This window comes from Elephantulus edwardii, unplaced genomic scaffold (genome assembly GCF_000299155.1).
Source record: "Elephantulus edwardii isolate Elephantulus edwardi_28Jun2011 unplaced genomic scaffold, EleEdw1.0 scaffold00022, whole genome shotgun sequence".
Taxonomy (NCBI): domain Eukaryota; kingdom Metazoa; phylum Chordata; class Mammalia; order Macroscelidea; family Macroscelididae; genus Elephantulus; species Elephantulus edwardii.
In genome coordinates this window covers 16,074,535-16,081,375 of record NW_006399772.1, presented here as the reverse complement: position 1 = coordinate 16,081,375, position 6,841 = coordinate 16,074,535, and the positions used below count along the sequence as shown (strand labels likewise).

Here is a 6,841-nt window from a genome sequence, read left to right as displayed (position 1 = left end):
GATGGTAAAGAGACTGACATTATTGACAACTTCAGTTTGCTTGGTTCCACAACCAACACTCTTGGTACCACCAGCCAGAAAATCAAAAGATGAATTGCACTGGGAAAGTATACTGTCAAAGACCTTTACAAAATACTGGAGAGCAATGATGTCAGTCTGGAGACTAAGGTGTGCCTCATACAGGCCATGGTCTTTGCAATCATTTGTTAAGTATCAGAGAGCTGGACAATGACTAGGGATGATAGAAGGAAAACAGATGTCTTTGAGCTTTGGTGCTGGAGAAGAGTACTGAATATACCATGGACTGCTAGGAGAACAAACAGGTTCGTCCTGGAGAGGGTGAAGCCAGGCTGCTCCTTGGAGGCAAGGATTCTGAAGGTCTATATGACATATTTTGGACATATTGAAAGGTGAGATTAGTCCTTGGAGAGGGACGTCATGCTTGGGAGGGTGGAGGGACTGCACAGTAGAGGAAGACCCTCGATGGGATGGATTGATTCAGTCACTGCGGTAATGCGGATAGGCGTGTTGGAGACAATAAGATTGACAAGGGATAGAGTAGGGTTTAGGGCTATTGTACGTAGGGTCGCTATGAGTTGTAGGTGACTTGATGGCACATAACACCACCACCACTTGGGGAGAGTCCAAAATAATCCCGTATTATTCTATTGCTGTTGTTGTTGATTGCTGTCGAGTTGGGCATGACTCATGGCGACCCCATGAACAAAAGGCCTGAAGCCTTTCTATAACTTTCATCATTTATCAAAGTTCACAGAGTTTCCAGAGGCATGTGGTTTAGGAATATCCTACCACTTTGAGTAAGGAGTTACGCAGCCAATCCAAAGGCAAGTGGTCTGAATCCACCAGCTGTTCCACAGGGGAAAGATAGGCACTCTCCTCCCATGCCATTTACACTCTATAAAAACCCACTGGACGATCAGCTATGAGGAGCTTTGGACTGGACGGCAATAAATTTGAGTTGAGTTCAAAATTGGTGACCTAAGGTTGCAGTCCGGTCTAATCCTAGAAAACCTTACTTAGCTTTTAGAGCTAAAGATAGCATTTGAAACTAGCTGGTGATTATTATAAACTCTGTCCTCCCAAAATAATATATGTTGTAAATCCTCTAGGCCTGTGATTATAATGCCATTTGGAAAAGGGCCTTCTTTGTTCTGTTAATAAAGCAGTAGTAGGGAGGGGTATATTTTAAATCAAACACTTTTGATATATAAAAAGAGCAGCTTGAGTAAACGACCAAGAAAGCAAGCAGAGATGGAGGGAGACAGATGCCATGCCATGAGATCTCCCAGAAACCGAGAAACAAAGATGAAAAAAGACAAGGACCTTCCCCTGAAGCTGAAAGAGAGAAGCCTTCTAGAGCCAGTCCCCTGCGTTCAGACTTCTAGCCTCCTAAATGGAGAGGAATTAGATTTCGGTTTGTTAAAGTGGTCTTGTGGCATTTCTATTAGAGCAGCACAAGATAACGTATATAAATGGGAAGGGCTGAGAGCCAGAAGAATGATCAGTCAGAGTCATCACCACTTCTGAAAAGAGCTGCTCTGCTCACTTCTGGGTCACAAGGTCATCAGAACCCACTTGCTTCAGTAGGAGAAGGCGCGTGGTTAAGCACTTTCAGTGAAATGTCAATGCTTTCAGCATTGTAAATTTATCAAATTAACACCAAAACTGAGCCCTAACTCTGTGGCAAAGTTCTGCCAAGAGTAGCTAAAAAGAACGTGTGTTGAGGGAGGCAGTGCTATTTCTTAGTTGAAATGGGGGGTCTGTGCCCAGGCGCTAAGAAAGGCAAGCGAATTCCTCAACAGAAGTGTGCTCTTGAAGTAGAGAAGACACACCATGGTGGCAGCTCTCAAAATTCCCACCAGCAGCGCCTCTGATACACATGCCAAAGGTGTGCCTACACCTATGCCTAAAATACTAGACAGCGTTTTTGAAAATCAATTTATCTCTCATCTTACCTCGTCATTACAACACTCCAGCAAGAGAAATACTCTTCTACATGAGAAACTGTGGTTCAAAGGTTGACACTGATTTATTTGTCTGTGGCTGGCAAGTAGTCAAGCTTTCCTCTTAAATTGGCCTGCCTTTAAAATAAAAGCTCTTTCCACTATCCCACACTGCCTTTCAATAGTAACATTAGTTTTAGAAGATGTTTATGTTTGTGGAAAATCTGTTTCAGATGTCATCCATTGGGATTTCCATTTCTATGAGACACTGTTGCAACACAGCAGAACTTAAAAGGCCTCTTTTAGTTACTTTATAACCATGTGCAAGTTATTCTTGTGTTAGTTTCCTCATATGTAAATAATACTGAGTATCTACTACAGGGTTACCACCTAATGAAATAAGATCTCAAAAAAGAATGTCAAACATTCCCTAGGACAGTTAGTACTCAAAAAAAGAGTTAGCTTCTATCAGCATCACTGTTCTTATACCATTTTCTCTTAACATCTTATCTGCTGGGTCCCAGTGCTTGTTTTACTTAGATTTTTTTTTGGGGGGGGGCGGTGAGGGGATTAATCTGTTTACATTCCAGAATGTAGTTTAAAAGAGAGAACATAAAGAATCAGACAGATGAATAGAAAACTTTTGCAATAGGAAAAGAAAATGGCTATTTGGTATTAGGCCCCTCAGAACCTTTCAGCAAACTTCACAAGGCTAGCTTTCTAGAACGAGGGCTGTACCTTGCAAGGTCATCCAAGTTTGCAAGGTCACCTGAGCTCTTGCTGACTGTTTGTTTGTGTCAAAGTGGGGAGCTGGGTTTGAGGAGGTCGGCACCTTGTAAGGGTGAGAAAAGACGCAGAACATAAATGATGGCTTTCAGAGCACATACTTGCAATACCAGGAAGTAGCACCAGCAGACGCTCCGACAACCCCCAGATTCCAGGGATTCACTGGCAGAGTCAGAGTTATCACCCATACATTCCTAAGCCTCTCCTGGGTGACTCCACAAGGCCCAGAAATCGAGATTGTTTCTTAAGTAAATGGAAAGTCAGGGGACACATGGTCTTATAATGCAGTTAAATGTTTTTTCATATTGAGATTAATATTTGTTGAAGTCTAACTTTATAATTGTGTGTTGTTGATTGCCATCGAGTCGAGCATGACTCATAGTGACCCTATGAACAAAAGGCCTGAAGCCCCTTTACAACTATCGACATTTATCAGAGTTCCTAGAGAGACTCTCACAAATGCCTCCCATAATTAAATAAGCACAATAATTACAAAGCAGATTGGTATGTTATTTTCATAAATGTGACAGCACATACAAGAAATCTATGTTACACAGCTACTAAATGTCAGAATCACATTTTAGGTCTTTTTTTTTTCTTTCTTTTTCCTTCAATGTAGGAACTAGCTGTTTTCTACTATCATCCCAATTATAAGAGACAAAACTTAACGTTGGTCTGTTGATGTAAGGTAACAGACATATCTTGAAGGAAGATGATGGGAGACAGAACTTAAGGTGCACATGGCGGGGCATCAGGTTCAAGGTTCAGTGTTAGAAAGACTAGATCTGAAATAGTCTTTGAACAAACTTTAATCGTTACCTAAATAATGTAAAACTTTTATTTAAAAACAAGATTGGAAAAAAAATAGGCTGAAATGCTGTGATTACTTCTGGTAAAATATCACTTTCTATAAACACAAAACACATACTCCATTTTTCATTCTACTTAAATTTCTCTGCTTAAAATAGCTGCCATCCTAAGTACTGTGAATAAATTTCAAACAGATTCTAAGCACTAACAGTTCCCACCACTTCAGTGTGTTTTCTGCCTGCAGCTCCGATGAGCACCAGCTGCAGGAAAGTAGAACAAGACAGCTCCTGCCCTCAAGCAGCTCACAGTCGACTGGGGTTGAAGGGGTTTATAGCACAGAACTACACCCTCTCGTGTTTGAGGGAGCTCTAGTGGCCTAGTGAGTAAGGAACTGCGTTGCCTACCTAAAGACAGGAGGTTTGAATACACCAGCTGCTCGGATAAGAGACAGACAGGCAGTCTCCTAGGAAGTGATTTATTGCCTCTGGAGAGCCATCTATGAGTCAGTTCTGACTCGACAGTACATAACAACAACAGCAACAATATATGTGTTTTACTTATAGTGTAGCTTTGAAGTGAAAAACCACGAATCTGTTTAGAATTTAGAATGTGGAATAAGGCAGGGGAAATCAAGAATCAAAGAGATCAATAGAAAAGTTTTGCAATTGTCCATGCTGGAATTCAGGTCTGGTCAATCATTTACGGAACACTGATAATTTGCCAAGAACAGGCCAGGAAGACAAATGAAATATGACATGAATTTGGTCCTCAATAACACACTCTGGGAGGTGGGCTGTGCTGTGGAGAGTTAGAAAGAGAATGTTGTTGCTGTTGTTATATGCTGTCAAGGTGGAATGACTCATTGCTGACCCTCCAGTGCGGTTTCGGAGGCAGTAAACCGCACGAGAGGAGACTGCCCATCCTTCTTCCTTTGAGCAGCTGTTAGATTTGAACCATAAGCCTTTGAGTTTGTAGCACTGCTTCTTCCAGGAGGCCCACTAGAGCACTCTAGAAAGAGAATAGTGCAGCAGATATGAAGAGAAAGAACAAATTGAAAAGATACTTGAGGTGCAGAAAAAGAAGGCCTGTTAACTGATCAAATTCAAGACCAGCACAAGATAGGGATCAAGAATTCTAGGTTTAAAAAAAAAAAAAAAAGAATTCTAGGTTTCAATCACTGGCTAGATGTCATTAATCAAAATGGAATATAAGACTGAGGCGTTGACAGGAACTCACATGCAATGTTGGTAGAAATGCAAAGTGGTGTACAGAAAAGTGTGGAGAAAAAAGGTAACAATATCTTATCAAGTGAAATATAAACGGTGGTGCCCAAACAGACCAAGGGAATGCTGCACTGTCTAAAATCAGGAAAGGTGTGCAGTAGGATTGTATACTTTGTCCAAATCTATTCCATCTGTATGTGGAGCAAATCACTCAGGAAGCTGGACTATATGAAGACGAACGTGGCATCAGGATTAGAGGAAGACTCACCAACAACCTCTGTTAAGCAGCTGACACCACCTTTCTTGCAGACAGGGAAGAAGACCTGAAGCACCTGCTTCAGATCATAGACTACAGCTTTCAACATAGACTACATCTCACCATCAAGAAAACACAATCTTCACCACCACACCAATAACAACATCATGACAGATGGTAAAAAGACTGAAATGGTCAATGATTTTATTTTACTTGGATCCACAATCAACATCCTTGGTATCAACAGTCAAGAAATCAAAAGACAGACAGGTGAGACCTCATCCAGCCTGGGAGCACAGGCCCCTCGACTGTCACCGCTGCCGGTTCATCTCCTCTGTCCCCAGCTTACCAGAGATGACGGTGTCGCTGTGTTCACAGTCTACAATGTGCATATGCAAGGCCGGGTTCATGGGCAATGATGCCTCCTGGGCTGCCTTCTCCTCAACTGTGGGGTGTGGTACCAGGGCATGATGGTGGGCATGGCCCAGAAGGACTCCTATGTGGGTGACGAAGCTGAGAGCAGAATAGTCATCCTGACCTTCAACTCAAGTACCCTATTAAGTATGGCATTGCTACCAACTCTGGCACCACACCTTCTACAATGAGCTGTGTGTGGCCACTGAAGAGCACCTTGTGCTGCTGACTGAAGCCCCCTGAACCCCAAAGCTAAACTGGAGAAGATGACCCATATTATGTCCGAGACCTTCAAGAACCCTGCTACGTATGCAGCCATTCAGGCCATGCTGAACCTGTGGGCCTCTGGCCACACTGTCAGAATCGTGATGGATTCTGGCAATGGGGTCACCCACCCTGAGCCCATCTACGAGGGGTACGCCCTCCCCCACACCATCCTGTGTCTGGACCTGGCTGGCCAGGGTCTCACGGACCAGCTCACGAAGATTCTCCCCGTGTGAGGCCACAGCTTCACCACTGCAGTCAGGTAGGAAATTGTACGTGACAACAGGGAGAAACTCTGTTACCTCGCCCTAGACTTTGAGCAGGAGATGGCCGTGGAGGCCTCCTTGTTCTCCTTGGAAAAGAACTCCGAGCCACCCAACAGACAGGTCATCGTCACCGGCAGTGAGCGTTTCCGCTGCCCCAACGTGCTCTTCCAGCCCTCTTTCCTGGGCATGGAGCTTCCCCACATCCATGACACTCCCTTCAGCTCCCTCATGAAGTATGACGCTGACATATGTAAGGATCTCTACGCCAACACAGTGCTGTCCGGCAGGACCACCATGTACCCAGGCACTGCCGACAGGATGCAGAAGGAGATCACAGTGCTGGCCCCCAGCACGATGAAGATCAAGATCATAGTTCCCCCCAAGCACAAATACTCTCTGTGGATCGGCGGCTCCATCCTGGCCTCCCGGTCCACCTTCCAGCAGATGTGGATCAGCAAGCAAGAGTCTGACGGATGAGTCTGGCCCCTCCATCGTCCACCGCATGTGCTTCTGGACTGTTTAGTTGCATTATACCCTTTCCAACACAACTCAAAGGCATCACTTCTTCTATTATCACTTCTTCTATTGTCCAGCTCTCTGATGCATAGCAAGTTATTGCAAAGACCATGACCTGGATCAGGAACACCTTAGTTTCTAGACTGACACCATTACTCTTTAGGACTCTGGAGGTTGGGGAGCTGGAAAAGAGTATTGAACATACCATGGACTGCCAAGAGAACAAACAGGTCTGTCTTGGAGAGGATGAAACCAAGTTTCTCCTTGGAGGCTAGGGTTTTGAAGCTCTGTCTCACATACTTTGAGCATGTGGACAGAAGGGACCAGTCCTTGGAGGAGGTT

General features: G+C 44.0%; 1 pseudogene; it reads left to right on the top strand.

Annotated features, from left to right (window-relative positions):
* The first annotated feature begins 5,435 nt into the window (after positions 1-5,435).
* Positions 5,436-6,506, top strand: LOC102873723 (annotated as a pseudogene).
* Positions 6,507-6,841: the final 335 nt, after the last annotated feature.